At 39.9% G+C, this 20,141-nt stretch overlaps 1 protein-coding gene across 1 annotated transcript in view; it reads left to right on the forward strand.

The window, feature by feature from the left end:
* LOC134539275 (uncharacterized) overlaps window positions 1–20,141 on the forward strand; it is a 133,757-nt gene that overhangs the window by 61,617 nt on the left and 51,999 nt on the right. The gene's annotated exons all lie outside the window — the stretch shown is intronic.

A 20,141-nucleotide genomic window follows, 5' to 3' on the forward strand; every position in this document is an offset into this window, starting at 1 on the left:
GACCACTGGGCGGGGCGGCCCGGGAGGCCTGCAGGAGGTGAGTCTGCAGCCGCTGCACGTCCTCAGGAGCAGGACCACTGGGCGGGGCGGCCCGGGAGGCCTGCAGGAGGTGAGTCTGCAGCCGCTGCACGTCCTCAGGAGCAGGACCACTGGGCGGGGCGGCCCGGGCGGCCTGCAGGAGGTGAGTCTGCAGCCGCTGCACTTCCTCAGGAGCAGGACCACTGGGCGGGGCGGCCCGGGAGGCCTGCAGGAGGTGAGTCTGCAGCCGCTGCACGTCCTCAGGAGCAGGACCACTGGGCGGGGCGGCCCGGGCGGCCTGCAGGAGGTGAGTCTGCAGCCGCTGCACTTCCTCAGGAGCAGGACCACTGGGCGGGGCGGCCCGGGCGGCCTGCAGGAGGTGAGTCTGCAGCCGCTGCACTTCCTCAGGAGCAGGACCACTGGGCGGGGCGGCCCGGGCGGCCTGCAGGAGGTGAGTCTGCAGCCGCTGCACTTCCTCAGGAGCAGGACCACTGGGCGGGGCGGCCCGGGCAGCCTGCAGGAGGTGAGTCTGCAGCCGCTGCACTTCCTCAGGAGCAGGACCACTGGGCGGGGCGGCCCGGGCGGCCTGCAGGAGGTGAGTCTGCAGCCGCTGCACTTCCTCAGGAGCAGGACCACTGGGCGGGGCGGCCCGGGCGGCCTGCAGGAGGTGAGTCTGCAGCCGCTGCACTTCCTCAGGAGCAGGACCACTGGGCGGGGCGGCCCGGGCGGCCTGCAGGAGGTGAGGCCTCCCGTCAGCAGGGTCACTCTGTCACTTTCACGACTAGGGGAGCCGCACATCACTTAGAAACACACGACTTAGAAACACGTAACTTAGAAACACGCAACTTAGAAGTGGCATAACTTAGAAACACGCAATGCAGAAACACACAACTTAGAAACGTCGTAACGAAGAAAGTCATAACTTAGAAACACCCACCTAGAACTATCACAAATCAGGGCTGTCGTAACTTAGAAACACACAACGCCGTACCACGTAACTTATAACTACCATAACTTAGAAACACACAACTTAGATCAGGCATAACTTAAAAGATTCTATCAGGTGTGTTTCTAATTTGTGACAGCACCCCCACCTTTAGTTATACGGCACACATCCCACACTTAACACGTCCCGGAGTAATGGAAGCAATAGCCTCTTTAGTTCTGTGTCTCAACTCTGGCTAATCATTAGGTAGCGGCGGAACGTAGACACGATCTTTTATAAAACCCTAGAGGAAAATACCGCATGGCGTTACGTCAGGTGAACGCGGAGGCCAGCCGAAAAAGAACTCTTTCGTCTCGACCATTACGACCAATCCAACGGTCAGGGACTTGGACGTCCAAACACTCTCGTGCAAAGAGATTCCAATTAGAAGGACTGTCACTACAGATTCTCTCTCAGAAAAACAAAACTCTTTACGCTCAGGAGTCGCCATTTTGCGTAAGTGGCGCTGCCAGCGAGAAAATAACAAAGCAGTACTCGCGCATGTGCTTATATACAACGGTTTGAGTCACTCTTTAATTGTAACCTTGAACCAAATTTCTACAACGCTTACAGTTAATACTATTAAAATTTATAACTTGGCCATTCTTTTATGGACATAATGTATAAACATGAATATTTTTTTGCAGATATAATGAATTGTGACTAATTGCTTTGATTTTTTCTTTAATTATATCATGTAGGTAATTAAAAAATTATCATCAATCGTGAAATTGTTATTTATCGTGATAGAATAAATAAATTATATTATGTATGTAGTACATAGTAGTATTGGTAGAAGTAGCTGTTGGTAGAATGGTAGCTCACCTTACATTGTTTGCATTTTGTTGTGAAAAAATGTGGTCTTATTGTTTTATCACCGGCTCCAGTCGTTGTAGCGTGTATGGCGAGTCACCACTTGCACTGTGTCCTTGTGATGGCCCGGATCCAAACAACTATCAGAAAATAGTTATGTTCCAGGCTTAAGGCCGTCCCTGGTCCAGCGACTTGATAGGGAATTGTAGGTTAAAAAGTGTTTTCTAAATCTTCTACAATTTTTCAGATAAAAATTTCGTACTTGGCTTGTTTGCTGCAGTTTTACAACATAAATCATGTGTCAGATTAATATTGTCGAAAAAATATTGATAAGTATTTTATTTTACGTTTTTAAAATTAAGGAAAACCGAAAAAGTGATCTAAAACACAGGCTGTAAGATATACAAATATTTAGGGTCTGCAAAATTTTTCTTTTTAAAGTAAAGATAAAAAAAAGTTTGTGGTGGCATACTGCTATCATTATTATAACAAGACACATTTCGTATTTTGCATTTTCAGCTATTTTTTCTGGCCGCGAGTAGGTTCACTTGCGCCTGTCTTGCGCGCGGGAGCGTGCAGCCGGCTGCCGTGTTGCCATCACTTCGGACCCATCCTCGGCTAACGGAATCTGACCCCACCTCCTCCGTGCCAGTAAATAATCTGAATGGTGCGGAGTACTGTGTCAACGACGAGAAGAAAGTTAAGAACAGTGCTATCAATTCAGAGACGCATGGATGTGCTGCGAAAAGCGAAAGGTTTGAAGAGAATGTGAACCCAAATTTTTTATAGTTTTAATTATTTCTTCCATTTACTGTAAAGTGTGTTTGGGCAAAAACTATTTTGTGCCATAATGTGCTTTACAAAAACTTCCAATTTTTTCAATTTGAAATGAGATCAAGTGACGCTTTGCAAACTAAACTATCCTGATTCAAGAAATGCGTTTATTTTTATGTAAGTATACGTTAGGCAAAAAATCCCCAGCTTAAAAGTAAGAGTAAACAACCATTTCTACGTGGAAAATTAGATTTGGTAAGCATGAAAACAAGTTAATTTTCAACCGACTTAAAAAAAGGTTCTCAATTCGGTTGTATTGTTTTCATTCACGTGAGTATTATACTGTCCAAGCCAAATTGTTAGTTACAAATAGCCAACTTTAAATTAATTGCTGCTTATAAAAAATATTGTGCCTTACAATTCAATATAATATTATTTCAGTTCCTATGTGTAATACTTAAAAAATTAACGTGGCTACGTTGGGGAATTCAACCCATATTCAGCGGCAAACTTAATTTCTTAGCACCATTCGTTACTCCGTCAATAATTTTTACTTAATTCGTCTACCCTGAGAATCTCGGTGCACAAGCTCTGAGATCTCTTCCCCCCCCCCCTCCTTTATTGTTGGAGTTCAAGACAATGTGAACCAAAAGTGGAAACTTGAAACTTGTACCTTAGAGAGGTTAAATATATTTTACATATTATGTAACAGCTTAGATCCGCTGTGCGAAAAGTTTTATAATGGATTTCATATTTGCATGCTAAGGTTTACATTAAATAAAAGGCTCAGTAGATTAAGCAGCCGGTAGGTACATATACCATTGTATTATTACATAACATTTTAAGTTGTTCTTTTCTTCGGAGGAGAAAGAATAATTGTAAATTTTTAGACGACTTTCTGAATGTAACTTAAAGATAAATCCCTTTATCAGGCATTATTTTGTTTTTACTTAGGAAGCTACATTGAATGAATCCACATAGCAATGAGACAAGTTTGAAAATCTTATTAGTTGCCTAAAAATGAGTATTTAATTTAATTTTAGTATACCAATATTAGTCACAAAAAAATGGAAAATGTATTGGGGTGTGCGGATATTCGTAAACACGAATAGTTGCGCAGTTATTTATGAACTATTCACATTCGGAAGTCGAATATCAAAGATTAAAATTGCTAATATTTACAGGCACATCTGTAGTTGCTGCTTGTTTCTCAGGTGAAGCCAAACTTCTCTTTTTTTCATAAGATATTATAGTTGTCATTGCTTATTTGCCGATATACAGTAGACTCTTAATCATACGACACTTCACGATTCCAGGTAAAAGCATCGTTATTGTCATTTGGACTAGTTTTGACCATCCCCGATCTAACCTAATAAAAACATTTTTTTTCTCTTGAATCCGTATTCAACCTTCTCTAGCACGAAAATAATACACTGTTATATCTAACTATTTATTTCCCTTAATACATGGCTGTCTTATGAAGAAAAAAAACTGATAACCTACAAGTACATGTAGGATACCAAAACAAGCCGTGACACGTGACCGTTCGTCTGGCAGCTAGCATCTACAGGAACAATATCAGCATTCAAATAATGCAGGGTATATTTCACGCAATGTTACCTCACACACTGTGTGTATGGCAGTCCTCACCGCCGCTATGTGCCCAGTCGTATTGTGACGCTCCGCAAAAACTGTTGCTTTTTTCGTTATGATAATAATACGTGGAAGTAAAAATGGCAGTTACAGTTATAGACTCTGGTTTCTACCAACTGATTACTTTTTGGTAACCAATGAACGTTTTAAGATAAACACGTTTTAAATAGCGAAACTAAACAGATTTACATACAAACACATTTATAAATATACGCGTTACAAGATGATAACACCATCGCTTAGCACTCGCCACCCACGACCGTGCTACCACATTCGTGAAATGTCAGCCTTCACGTGACACTCCTGGAAAGAGATCTACAGAACTATCAGGAGATTGCCGCTACTTTCGGGCAGCTGGAGGAATGTCTGCCTCAAGTGGTGTGGGTATGTACGTGTGAGGACGCCCAGTGACAACACGAAACGAAGCGCTGAATCTCAACAGTGGGCCGTTGACCTTGGGTAGCTAACACAAGCTGGCTGATAGTATAGTTCTCTGGAAGAGGATCTCAACACGCGGCACCCATGAGTGCAACAAGTTATTTTCCAGCCTACTTCCTTCAAATATTACAAATTCTCAACTTCCCCCCCCCCCCCCCCCCCCGTTATTCATTGCGGTCATGGAATTTGGATTTGAATTTGAATTTTAAAAAGTACAACACTGCACTTTTTAATATTTCTATCTGAGAAATGTGCATATTAATGATGTTTACATTGCTTCAATAGTTAATAAACATGGTACAATTTTCACTTTATCTGCAAAAATTAATATAGTATTACTATTTTCACTACATGTGTTCTGTATTGTTATGTATCTATCTAAGTGAAAATGTAAGATAATTTTTTGACCTTGAAATTATTCGCAATAAATTTAAAAAAAAATTCCTGTTCGATTCAAAATTTTCGACCACCAAAATAACACTATTCGCACAACCCTATAATGTAATAGATTTGTGTAGTGAAATATGTGTACATGTGATTTGCTTAAGTTTTCTTAACGCTACTACTACGATGATTTTTTTTTATTTAGTTTCGGCAGACAACTTTCCAAGAAAATGATAGAGAATGGAAAAAAAACTAGTATTGCCATAGGGAACGTAGAAAATAATACACCACATATTAGTGTCGTAGGGGACGGCGGCTGGAATAAGAGGACTGACTGACATAGTTTCAATTTAAGTGGAGTGGTGAGTTATCTTCCTGTTTACACCAATGCTTACTCTATAGTCTGATGTTCATAAAATAAAATATTTCAGAACTTACAACATCCAGTCAAAATGTGCATGTTAACTTTTTTTCTTTTGAAGAATTGCATTATCAGAGCCGAAACAAACCAACTCTTGTACCTGGGAGTGAAAAGGAAGTATTGCTTCGCATGCGAATTTGCAAGACTCAAAGACAAAAAGGTGAATGAACATCTTTGCTTTAAAAACTATAGTGGTCCAAGCACTGTAATGGAACAAACTATAATAGTAGAAGGGTTCTGCGGGAGTGTTGAGCAGCACTTGTTAAAATACTTATTTTGGTGACGGAGATTCAGTGTTTACTTTAGAATAAAGCAGCGAGTTCCTTACAGAAGGAAAGTCATAGAAATTGAGTGTGCAAACCACATTGTAAAAAAACCATTTTCACAAATTTTCCAGAAATATGTCATTTCCACCATCTGCGCGTCGTTTGCTTGAATCAACAATAGTAAGATTAAAATCCGGCGCTAGAAAAGCAATCGAAATTACTGGAACATCTCTTGTTGGTACATCTATCGTTCGATTGAAACTTGACATAAAAAATGGTCCTCATCATGTATTCGGTTGTCACGAAAACTGCCGTGTAGAATACTGAAAAAGAAAAAATACCAATGAAAATTTTGTGACATTTGTGAAATAGTCGGGGATTATGGAAGCTATTGAAAAGGCTCTTGATCCTATGGTAATGAAATCTGATAGACTCGTACTTAACAAAACTAAAAATCACGTTGAGCGATATATGAGTATGTTAGCTAAGTTTTCAGGTGGAAAACGGGTAAACTTTGCTAAAAGAGGCTCTTATCACGCTCGTTGTATGGGAGCTGGACTGGCCCATGTCAGAGGTCCTAGGTGGCACTTCATCCCATGGAAAAACAAATTTGGTCGAAGCCCAGGAAAATACTTCCAAACAGTTGCATGAAGATGGCCCTCCAAATAAAAAGAGACGACCAAACAACACTCCTGGTCCTGATTTGGAGTATGGTCCAAGTGCTGAAGACATTTTGTGTCCTGAAGACGTGTTGAAACCTGAAGAACTTGATACAAAGATGAAGTTTATCCTCGAAAACCTGAATCGGGATGCAACAACTTAAAAAAATATTCATGAGTTAGTAGTATAGGATAGCCGGTACTAGATCAGGCTTCAGGCTGTGGAGCCGGGAGCCGGTGTCCGCCATCTTGGATTTGTGACGTCACGGTGGCAAAACTTCCTCAAAATTCCTCAAAAATGACTCAAAATGACTCAAAATTTCCCGATTTAAGAAAAAATTTCCCGTTTTCGAGGGAAAAATTCCCGTTTCGAGGGAAAATTTCCCGTTTTATTCCTTAAAAATCCCAGCGGCTGAAAATTCCTAAAACTGGCTTAAGCATCCTTAACTCAAGCCAACGTTAAGGGGCCCGCCTACCTGGGCACACATACGGTGTGCAGAGCTTCAGGAAAAACAACGCGATTTCAAAACTACTCAAGATAACCGAGTGGGGCCTATTTACGAATAGCATTTAAGAGTTCGCTGAGGGCCGAAAAGTACTTTTAATTTCGGATTAAGTTTTTAAACTGTATTTTTAGAAGCGTTAAAATGCCTAAAACGCGTGTTTTCAGAGTAATTTTTAGACATAAAAGAGTCAGTACATATTCTTGAAAGCACTTAAGGGGCTTGCATAACACCTTTATCTTCATTTCTCCGCCATATAATGTTACGGTCACCGCTCAAATTTCACAGTTATCCTGTGACGACGTGACGAATGCGCGCCAGTTCAGAGCCTTGCGCTTAGAGGCTATACCGCGCTGGAAGCACCAGCGAGCGTCGCGCTTATCATCCCGCCTCACTAACACACATACACCCCTGACGAGGCGGGCCCCTTAAGCCATTTATAGGATTATGACGTCACCGTTGCAATTTCCGTTACGCCCGCCATCTTTAACTTTTTTACTATCCGATTTTTATGAAAAAAAATTTAAAATTTATAAAAAAATTAAATTAATAAAATTTTAATATATTTTTTATAAAAAATATACTTTTTAGACATGGAGTTCGGAGTCCTCGGTTCGAACCCGACGAGGTCAAAAAAACTAAAAATGGCGACAGGCTCCTTCCACCACGGAAGTCACCTACAGACTAACCTACCACCAATAACAAGGTCAACTAGTATGATGTCATGTCCGCCATCTTGTCTTCGTCTGCTGGAAGCCATCATCATCTTGTTATCGTCGGCGAGAGTGCGCTGACGCCATGTTAGTTTAATTCTTATCCGCTAGAGTGCAGTAATCATTTATTATTGCTGTGTCACCCGCCTTCTTGTCATTTGGCCGCCATCTTGGAATCGTGTAATTAGGTATTTAGCTAGAAATTTGGGAAAAATTCCAAAATTCATTAAATAAATCACTCATTAATTTAAAGATTGATTCGACCAGTTTCAGTCCTTGGTTCGATACCCGATCGATTCAATAATGTTTAATTTGATGTAAAAAAATAATAATTTCATTATTACATGTTCAACATTCTTAAAGAGACATTAAAACCTCTACTGTCATCATCATCCTATAAGCCATCAACACCACCATATTGGAAATTCGTAATTGTAATGCTAGAGATTCGGGAAAAAGTTCAGAAATCATTAAATAAATTTCCAATCAATGTACTGAGTAATTAGATCGACTTAGGTCCTCGGTACGATTCTGGACGATGAAAAAAAAATAACAATTTAACATAATAGTGACAGGTTCGAGAAAAAAACAAAAACAACACAAGTTCTTTCACAAACATAATATTTATTACATAATATATATTCTACTACAGGATCACTTACGAAAGCCAGCAATCTTATAATCATTTAGTTCCGCAGCGGTGTGAAATGACTAATTCTTAGCTCCAATCGGTTTATACTAGACAGAGTCCAGCCAGAACCTTTACAGACATAGTCCACCTCTTCTTGACAGAGTTTCTGGATACCGTATTTAACAGTTTGCTTCACATCGTCAGAACTGTAAATTACTGCAGCCGATGTCTTGAATGCACACTTCTTCACTTTGTCATCTAACGGATACGGCTTTCCATATAGACAGTCCAACCACAAGTTTTATTTCAAAAGTCCGTTTGTCGCTACGTCATCAGTAAGCTGATTGATTATCTTCTGTCTGATATCGTCAAGAAAAGTACAAATGTCCTTCGACTCACCGAACGTATTTAGATAATAGTAGTCTTTCAACGTTCCACGAAATGCAGACTGCGCCAAGTAGAATCCATTATCGTTTACTTGTAATGCACCGAACACAGTCTTAGGTTTAGTTCCATGTCCAGACGTCATAGCAATCGGTTTCTGCACATCTGTTTTTTTGCTTGTACGCTCACGAGTCTCCAATCTAAAGCGAGGAGTCGAAATGTTGACAGGTAGTTCAGCAGGAGCACAGACTCCACCTTTACATTTTTTCGCATGATGTCGCAAACTGTCAATTCGAGTAAACCATTTAAGGCACTCATCACAGCGAAACTTCATTCGAGAAGGATTATTCGTACATTTGCTCCGCTCATGTCTTCGTGCATCATGGGAAAATGCGAACGACGTATCACAGTAGCTGCAAGGATACCGTGGTGATGAAGACGATCCTTTCAGACCCGATCCAGATACAGGCGTTGGAACAGTAGTACCATTTCCAGGCATTCTCTTATGCACATCGATGCATCGTTGTTGCGCCGAAACCTTTACTTTCTGCCGCACAGCAGGACCTTTGCATGCCTTTATGTGCGTTTTCATATTATCTTTTCTGGCAAACTGCTTATGACATTTCTCACAAACAAACATTTTACGATATAGGTTCTTGGCACATTCGCTCCTCTCATGTCGTCGAGCATTGCTGCTGTTTGAGAAAATCTTGTCACAGTAACAGCACCGATGTTCGTTAGTTGTTGTCGATTCGGCATCCATTGAAGCCTCCATCGAGGGCGAAACGAAGTTCGTCGAGTTTTCCTGCACAGCCAGCACTACCGGCATTAAAGTCTCTTCTGCTGGTGGTATCGCGTCTGATGAAGTCTCCTCCAGTGTTGTCAGAGGCGTTGCCAACGGGATCTGCTCCAACATCGTCGGCGCCTAGGTAATGATTCCCGTAGTCGATGGTACATCCTCCATCGAGTACGACGTTAAAGTCGGTAAAGATGCCATCGAAGTCTCAAGAACAGCAATTACACGACTTATCCACCAGAAGAAACAAAATAGGTGATCCGTACACCGTCGACGACAGTAACAAACTGAGCGTCCTGCTGTCTAGGACTCGTTTATATGCATTAACCGGTTTGAATAATACGCTAGTCAAATCAAGAACAATTTACTAAAATACGAGAGTCAAAACAACATTAAAAAATAGAAGCACCATCAAAAAAAAAGGAAGCACATTTGAAAGCACCATCATCAAAAAGGAAGCACATTTGGAAGCACCAACAACGAAAAGGCTGCACCATCAACAAAAAGGAGGCACATTTGGAAGCACCGACAACGAAATGGCAGCACATTTGGAAGTACCGTCAACGAAAAGACAGCCCATTTGGAAGCACCGACAACGATAAGACAGCACATTTGGAAACACCGACAACGAAAAGGCAGCACCATCATCGAAAAGGCAGCACATTTGTCATTAGGACCAATATTCATTGGCTCCAATATTCATTGGCTCCAAAAAATTCAAACATTCTGCTATATTGTGAACTTCTCATTGTTGAGCAAAGATAGAGTTCTAGTACAAGCTAGCAGAATGTTTGAATTTTTTCTTTTTTATTTTTAATTTTTTATTATTTTTTTTGTATTTTTATGATATCATAGAAAACTTGTGGCGGTTTTCTCCGTGTGCTTCCTATTATTCTTGTCAATATTATGGTGGTTTTCTCCGTGTGCTTCTGATTATTCTTGCCAATATTATGATGGTTTTCTCCGTGTGCTTGCGATCGTTCCTGCGGTTTTGGTCAAAGGTCAAGGTCACACCCATCCAAGATGGCCGCCGTGACGTCGCAATCCAAGATGGCGGACCGTGAGAAATCTGAGAAGCACTAGCAGGAAGGACGAATTTTTTTCTCCTTGGATACTATCGAAGCCAACCTCCCTTTGCGATCGATAGTGAGCGTTCCGCATCCCACATTAATGAAATAGATATTATTTACCTGCAAGCAACACGTGGCGACATCTGTTGACGACAGCCAGAACTACTTGCATCAATTTGCTTTGCATTAGATAACTTAACTCTCGCTGATGAAATATTTCAAAAACTCTATTTAAGAAATGGTTCCAATTGGAGAAAACTGACAGTTTGTATCTAACATTAGTCACAGAAGCTACCATGGATCGTGGTTTGTTATCTGCAGCTGAATCGGAAAGAAGCCGCTGTAGATACTGTGGCAAGGATTTTGCCATGAGAAGGAATGCTAGACGTCATGAGAAGAATGATTGTGCTAGAAACCCACTACGCAACATGTTAAGCTGTAATCGTTGTAGCAGGTTGTTAACACGAATTGACAGCTTAAAAAGACATGGTAGAACATGTAAAGTCAAGACTACTTACGGCATAGAGGACACCGATGGATCCACTAGACTAAAGAAGAGTGATCTGCATTACGACAATAATTTTCCTTGTCCTGAGCGTGACGGTATTAGCTCACCCGATCGTGAGGAAGAACATAAATTGAAGGATGCTAATGGCTTCGGGAAGACTGAAACTAATGGAAGTATCAACACCGTGAAAAGTGAGAATACATTCAAGCCTATATTCAGTAGATCCTCCATTCTTTGTAAAAATGATGGACTCCTAAAAAGGAAGCATGAAGACGATGAAGACACTTCGACATCATCGATAGCGAATTCATACGGTAATCTGGGTGAAGAGGATGTCTTCTACAGTAATTGTTACAGTGACTCTGAGGCTGTTGACAAAGGCATAGACTGTGATGAAGCACCTAGAGCTGACAAGATCGAAGAATGTGGCGATGTCCTGAGACCGAAACGATGGAAACGTCGTGTTATAATAAATCTGATAATGCTTATTATGATCACTGGGACGATTATGATATTAACAGTATTTATAATAAACAAGCAAGTAAGATGGCGGTAGAAGAGATTGATTACACATCATGGAAAGATCCAAACATATTGGTTGACCGGCTAAGACTTCTACATGGCTCGCTTTGTGGAGGAAACTATTCGTGTATCAAAGAAATATCCTTCATACTCAAGGAACTGAGGAAAGCTGGCTACATACAATAATGGCTTCTTATACTTGTATTTGTGTAATGTTGAGAAGTAATTAAATATTGAAAGTAAAAATTAAATGTTTTTATTTCTTGTATTCTGATTTCCAACTAAGCCTGTGTGTTTCCGCTAATGTATGTGTGATCATTCCGTTTCCTGTGTGTAATGTGTGTATACGTTTCCTTTCCTGTGTGTACTGTGTGTACGTTTCGTTTCCTGTGTGTACGTTCTGTTTCCTGTTTGTACTGTGTGTACGTTCCGTTTTCTGTGTGTACTGTGTGTATACGTTTCGTTTCCTGTGTGTATTGTGTGTACGTTTCGTTTCCTGTGTGTACTGTGTGTACGTTCCGTTTCCTGTGTGTACGTTCCGTTTTCTGTGTGTACTGTGTGTATGTTCAATTTCCTGTGTGTACTTTCAGTTTCCTGTGTGTACTGTGTGTACGTTCCGTTTCCTGTGTGTACTGTGTGTACGTTCTTTTTCCTGTTTTTACTGTGTGTACGTTCCGTTTCCTGTGTGTACGTTCAGTTTCCTGTGTGTACTGTGTGTACGTTCCGTTTCCTGTGTGTACTGTGTGAACGTTCAGTTTCCTGTGTGTACTGTGTGTACGTTCAGTTTCCTTTGTGTACTATGTGTACGTTCCGTTTCCTGTGTGTACTGTGTGTACGTTCCGTTTCCTGTGTGTACTGTGTGTACGTTCCGTTTCCTGTGTGTACGTTCCTTTTTTGTGTGTACGTTCCGTTTCCTGTGTGTACTGTGTGTACGTTCCGTTTCCTGTGTGTACTGTGTGTACATTGCGTGTTGGAGCCGAGTAGACTTGTATCCATGTAGCTTCATAGAAATGTAGTTTCGTAGCCAAGCGCTCGTTTAGTCATGCAGTCTCGTGGTCATGAATAACTCGTAACCAGCTAGATTTTTTAAGACTCGTAGCCTTGTGGCCTCATAGTCTCTTAGACTCGTAGAATTCTAGCCGAATATATTTGGAGTTGATGATACAAAAGACAATTGGAGCCTATGACTGTAGGAGCCAATGACTGATGGAGTCACTAGACTGATGGAATCAATAGACTGATGGAACCAATGAATAATGGAGCCAATGAATATTGGAGCCAATGAATATTGGTGCTAATGACAAATGTGCTGCCTTTTCGATGATGGTGCTGCCTTTTCGTTGTCGGTGTTTCCAAATGTGCTGTCTTATCGTTGTCGGTGCTTCCAAATGGGCTGTCTTTTTGTTGACGGTACTTCCAAATGTGCTGCCATTTCGTTGTCGGTGCTTCCAAATGTGCTTCCTTTTTGTTGATGGTGCAGCCTTTTCGTTGTTGGTGCTTCCAAATGTGCTTCCTTTTTGATGATGGTGCTTTCAAATGTGCTTCCTTTTTTTTTTGATGGTGCTTCTATTTTTTAATGTTGTTTTGACTCTCGTATTTTAGTAAATTGTTCTTGATTTGACTAGCGTATTATTCAAACCGGTTAATGCATATAAACGAGTCCTAGACAGCAGGACGCTCAGTTTGTTACTGTCGTCGACGGTGTACGGATCACCTATTTTGTTTCTTCTGGTGGATAAGTCGTGTAATTGCTGTTCTTGAGACTTCGATGGCATCATTACCGACTTTAACGTCGTACTCGATGGAGGATGTACCATTTAGTACGGGAATCATTACCTCGGCGCCGACGATGTTGGAGCAGATCCAGTTGGCAACGCCTCTGACAACACTGGAGGAGACTTCATCAGACGCGATACCACCAGCAGAAGAGACTTAAATGCCGGTAGTACTGGCTGTGCAGGAAAACTCGACGAACTTCGTTTCGCCCTCGATGGAGGCTTCAATGGATGCCGAATCGACAACAACTAACGAACATCGGTGCTGTTACTGTGACAAGATTTTCTCAAACAGCAGCAATGCTCGACGACATGAGAGGAGCGAATGTGCCAAGAACCTATATCGTAAAATGTTTGTTTGTAAGAAATGTCATAAGCAGTTTGCCAGAAAAGATAATATGAAAACGCACATGAAGGCATGCAAAGGTCCTGCTGTTCGGCAGAAAGTAAAGGTTTCGGCGCAACAACGATGCATCGATGTGCATAAGAGTATGCCTGGAAATGGTACTACTGTTGCAACGCCTGTATCTGGATCGGGTCTGAAAGGCTCGTCTTCATCACCACGGTATCCTTGCAGCTACTGTGATACGTCGTTCGCATTTTCCCATGATGCACGAAGACATGAGCGGAGCAAATGCACGAAGAATCCTTCTCGAATGAAGTTTCGCTGTGATGAGTGCCTTAAATGGTTTACTCGAATTGACAGTTTGCGACATCATGCGAAAAAATGTAAAGGTGGAGTCTGTGCTCCTGCTGAACTACCTGTCAACATTTCGACTCCTCGCTTTAGATTGGAGACTCTTGAGCGTACAAGCAAAAAAACAGATGTGCAGAAACCGATTGCTATGACGTCTGGACATGGAACTAAACCTAAGACTATGTTCGGTGCATTACAAGTAAACGATAATGGATTCTACTTGGCGCAGTCTGCATTTCGTGGAACGTTGAAAGACTACTATTATCTAAATACGTTCGGTGAGTCGAAGGACATTTGTACTTTTCTTGACGATATCAGACAGAAGATAATCAATCAGCTTACTGATGACGTAGCGACAAACGGACCTTTGAAATATAACTTGTGGTTGGACTGTCTATATGGAAAGCCGTATCCGTTAGATGACAAAGTGAAGACGTGTGCATTCAAGACATCGGCTGCAGTAATTTACAGTTCTGACGATGTGAAGCAAACTGTTAAATACGGTATCCAGAAACTCTGTCACGCTGAGGTGAACTATGTCTGTAAAGTTTCTGGCTGGACTCTGTCTAGTATAAACCGATTGGAGCTAAGAATTAGTCATTTCACACCGCTGCGGAACTAAATGATTATAAGATTGCTGGCTTACGTAAGTGATCCTGTAGTAGAATATATATTATGTAATAAATATTATGTTTGTGAAAGAACTTGTGTTGTTTTTGTTTTTTTCTCGAACCTGTCACTATTATGTTAAATTGTTATTTTTTTTTCATCGTCCAGAATCGTACCGAGGACCTAAGTCGATCTAATTACTCAGTACATTGATTGGAAATTTATTTAATGATTTCTGAACTTTTTCCCGAATCTCTAGCATTACAATTACGAATTTCCAATATGGTGGTGTTGATGGCTTATAGGATGATGATGACAGTAGAGGTTTTAATGTCTCTTTAAGAATGTTGAACATGGAATAATGAAATTATTATTTTTTTACATCAAATTAAACATTATTGCTTCGATCGGGTATCGAACCAAGGACTGAAACTGGTCGAATCAATCTGTAAATTAATGAGTGGTTTATTTAATGAATTTTGGAATTTTTCCCAAATTTCTAGCTAAATAATTACACGATTCCAAAATGGCGGCCAAATGACAAGATGGCGGGTGACACAGCAATAATAAATGATTACTGCACTCTAGCGGATAAGAACTAAACTAACATGGCGTCAGCGCACTCTCGCCGACGATAACAAGATGATGATGGCTACCAGCAGACGAAGACAAGATGGCGGACATGACATCATACTAGTTGACCTTGTTATTGGTGGTAGGTTAGTCTGTAGGTGACTTTCGTGGTGGAAGGAGCCTGTCGCCATTTTTAGTTTTTTTGACCTCGTCGGGTTCGAACCGAGGACTCCGAACTCCATGTCTAAAAAGTATATTTTTTATAAAAAATATATTAAAATTTTATTAATTTAATTTTTTTATAAATTTTAAATTTTTTTCATAAAAATCGGATAGTAAAAAAGTTAAAGATGGCGGGCGTAACGGAAATTGCAACGGTGACGTCATAATCCTATAAATGGCTTAACGTTGGCTTGAGTTAAGGATGCTTAAGCCAGTTTTAGGAATTTTCAGCCGCTGGGATTTTTAAGGAATAAAACGGGAAATTTTCCCTCGAAACGGGAATTTTTCCCTCGAAAACGGGAAATTTTTTCTTAAAACGGGAAATTTTGAGTCATTTTGAGTCATTTTTGAGGAATTTTGAGGAATTTTTGCCGCCGTGACGTCACAAATCCAAGATGGCGGACACCGGCTCCCGGCTGCACAGCCTGAAGCCTGATCTAGTACCGGCTATCCTATACTACTTGAGTTGGAAAAAAGGAAGTACTGTTGGTCAACACGAGAACACTAAATGGAGGGATGCTACTATGAACAGACTTACAGCATATAGTTTCGGTTTTGTGGTAAAAAGAACACATACATCCTGTCACTGTCTAGTAAAATAAATTTTGTATCACAGGGAGATAAATTCCAAAGCCGTTCAGTTTGGACGAGTTAACGAAAATGTGGCTAAGAATATGTATTCCAAACTAAAAAATGTCGAAGTCGAAGATTGTGGCTTTTTTTGTGCACCCAAGCTTTTCATTTCTCGGAATATCTCCAGACGTACTAGTGGCAGACGATGGTTTTCTGGTAGTTAAATGCTTATTTTCAGCTGGTGACGATAAATTAAAGGAATACTTATATTTCAAAAAAAAAAAAAAAAAAAAAAAAAAAAAAAAAAAAAAAAAAAACGTGTATCGAAGAAAAACTTGGAGATTTGCGTCTAAAGAAAACCCACTTATTTTTTTTTTTTTACCAGATTCAAGGTCAACTTGGCGTGTGCAGTAGAAATTATTACGACTTTGTAGTTCTTACAAAAAATGATTTCCATGTTGAAATAATTTTGTTCGACAAAGAAATTTGGGAAAAACTCATGCTGTCAAAGCTACAACAGTTTTTTGCGGAGAGCTTACTTCCAGAGATAGCAGATCCATTAAATACCCGAAGACTAAATGCGCGAAAGCCTGACTTTGTAAAAGAAGCTCAAAAATCACTAAAGAAAAACATAAAACAGATTACTTCAGTTTTGGTTTCCTAAATGGTATGCATGTTTTCTTCTGTTTTTGACACAGTCCTAATATAACAGTGTAGATAATATTATGATCATATTTTGATTGTAAAAGCAATACGATTTTTTTTAGAATTTGGGTTTTCAAACACATATTTTATGTTTATTTGTAGATTAAATTCGAACTTATTATAAATTTATATAGACACCTCTTTTACTAAAGTAATATTATGTGTATCGTAGCAGTGAAAGTGCTTGAAAGACTATAATTTCTCTGTTTAAAAACGTATGTCAACATGTTCATTTCAATCTTTAATGTAATGCTAAATTATATGCAATTAATATATTTATTTAAATAGTACACATATTGTATAAATTTTTAATGTTGCCTTTCAACGGTATCATTAATGTACATACATAAAAATCTATCTTTGTGAACTCTCTGTAAAATTACACAAAAATCTCTGGCCAGAGTATCATTGTTTAATACAGCATTAAATTTTGTATAGTGGTTGTTCCTGTACATTTCAGGAAGTATTTAAGACATCGCTTTATTAAAGTATTTAGTACAATTAAAATAAGTTATTTCTTATCGAGTGAAAGGATTAGAGTTATAAGACTGGGAATTATTTTTTTATTGTTTTCGGTTTATGCTTCAAATTAGACCACAAAATCATACCCGGGCCGAGATTATACATCAGAATCTCTCGCTATAAGCCACTCTTCAAATAGTAACTAAATCCCAAATAAATAGTTTTAGCGAAGAAATTGTAGTTGACAACTGTTTAATTGAAAAGGTATGTAAAATAGCACGCGCACAGCATGTGAAGGCCGTTGATCCCGGCGGAGCTGGTGTCTGGCCGCGAGGAAACATATCGGGTGGCAGGGAGGCAGATAACCAAGGCACTGAGACAGCGGCCAGCGCGCGACTGACGACTTGGCAACCCCGCGCGCGGAGTAAGCCTCGCCGCAGCCGAGCGCTGCATATTCGCGACACCCGCGCGCTCTACCGGATAACGACTGACAGGACTGGCCCTTGTATCCCGTTAAGAGCCATATCTTACAGTTTGCGCTTTTTTAATCTGTGCAGAGAACGAATTTTAAAGTTTTTGACGTGACAACGTCTAATAAATCGATGAACGCCGGTTATATGCACGAAAAAGGATGACTCATTTTCCCGTTACGCACATTGTCCCGTTGCGCTGTGTCCCGTTACGCTCATTGTACGCTTGCGCCGTATCTATCTCTCTTCCACTGGATTGGAACAGCCATCGTTTTGACTTTTTTGAGGCACATTAACCTTGAAACACTCCCATTCGTTTCCTACTTTTCCTATCATCGTCCAATCCTTAACAGAATAACAGAGATTGGAAGAAGTTAAATGGCAAACATGTATAAAAGTTATAGTTAAAGTAATAAACATATTTGAATTAATGAGTGCAAATAAAAGTAAATTTATCAATTAAATTGTAGATTTAATTTCACTCCTTCTTTGTAGTAGTATGTAAATGGGGCTACTAGATCTGGGTTCTGGGTGCGGATTGTGATTGTCGGTCCGCCATATTTGATTGTGACATCACGGCGGCCATCTTGGATGGTTGTGACCTTGACCTTTGACCTTGACCTTGAATTTGATCCTCAAAAATCGCCAAAATCCGCCAAAATTGGGCAAAATTTGCCCAAAATTCCTCAAAATTCGCCAAAATTTCCATTTCTGTGGAAAAAAGTTCCGCCAAAAAATCTCAAAAAATTCCACAAATTAAAAATTTATTTTTTCGAGGGAAAAATTTCCCGTTTCGAGGGAAAAATTCCCGTTTTTAGTCCTTAAAAATCCCAGCGGCTGAAAATTCCTAAAACTGGCTTAAGCATCCTTAACTCAAGCCTCAGTTAAGCCATTTCTAGGAATAAGGATACCATGACCGCCATCTTGGATTATGACGTCACCGTTGAAATTTCCGTTACGGCCGCCATCTTTAACTTTTTTATTTATTATCCGATTTTAAAGAAATTTTTTTTAAAAATTAAAAAAAAAATTAAATAATAAAATTTTAATAAAAAATATTTAAAAAGCATACTTTTTCGACACGGAGCTCGGAGTCCTCGGTTCGAACCCGACGAGTGCAAAAAAATTAAAAATGGCGACAGGCTCCTTCCTCAATGGTGGTTGCAGGCAGACTGACTCCCACCACTTTTTTTTTCAAAGCATATATAACATCATCTAGTATGACGTCATGACCGCCATCTTGTCTTCGATGCTGGAAGCCATCATCATTGTATCGTCGGCTAGAGTGCGCTGATGACATGTTAGTTTAGTTCTTATCCGCTAGAGTGCAGTAATCATTTATTACTGTGACACCCGCCATCTTTAAATGTGGCCGCCATCTTGAAAATCCGTAATTATTTAGCTAGAAATTCGGGAAAAGTTCCAAAATTCATTAAATAAATCACTCATTAATTTACATATTGAACGGATCCGCTCCTGCCCTCGGTTCGATACCCGATCGTTGCAATAATGTTTAATCTTATGTAAAAAATAATAATTTCAATTAACCATGTTCAACATTCGTAAAGAGACTTTAAATCCTCTACGACCATCATCCTATCAGACATCAAGACCAACATATTGGAAATTCGTAATTGTAATGCTAGAGATGCGGGAAAAAGTTCAAAATTCATTAAATAAATTTCCGATCAATATACTGATTAATTAGATCGACTAAGGTCCTTGGTACGATCTAGGATGATGCAAAAAAAATTAAATTTAACATCAATTTAACATAATAGTAACAGGTTCGAGGAATTAAACACCGCAAGTTCTTTTACAAACATAATATTTATTACATAATTTCTATTCTACTACAGGATCACTTACGAAAGCCAGCAATCTTATAATCATTTAGTTCCGCAGCGGTGTGAAATGACTAATTCTTAGCTCCAATCGGTTTATACTAGACAGAGTCCAGCCAGAACCTTTACAGACATAGTCCACCTCTTCTTGACAGAGTTTCTGGATACCGTTTTTAACAGTTTGCTTCACATCGTTAGAACTGTAAATTACTGCAGCCGATGTCTTGAATGCACACTTCTTCACTTCGTCATCGAACGGATATGGCTTTCCATTTATACAGTCCAACCACAAGTTATATTTCAAAGGTCCGTTTGTTGCTACATCATCAGTAAGCTGATTGATTATCTTCTGTCTGATATCGTCAAGAAAATTACAAATGTCCTTGGACTCACCGAACGTATTTAGATAATAGTAGTCTTTCAACGTTCCACGAAATGCAGACTGCGCCAAGTAGAAGCCATTATCGTTCACTTGTAATGCTCCGAACACAGACTTAAGTTTAGTTCCATGTTCAGACGTCATAATAATCGGTTGCTGGTCATCTGTTTTTTTTGGTTGTACGCTTTCGTGTCTCCAATCTAAAGCGAGGAGTCGAAATGTCGGCAGGTAGTTCAGCAGTAGGAGCACAGACTCCACCTTTACATTTTTTCGCATGATGTCGCAAACTGTCAA

Source organism: Bacillus rossius, chromosome 15 (genome assembly GCF_032445375.1).
Source record: "Bacillus rossius redtenbacheri isolate Brsri chromosome 15, Brsri_v3, whole genome shotgun sequence".
In the NCBI taxonomy this organism is placed as follows: Eukaryota; Metazoa; Arthropoda; class Insecta; order Phasmatodea; family Bacillidae; genus Bacillus; species Bacillus rossius.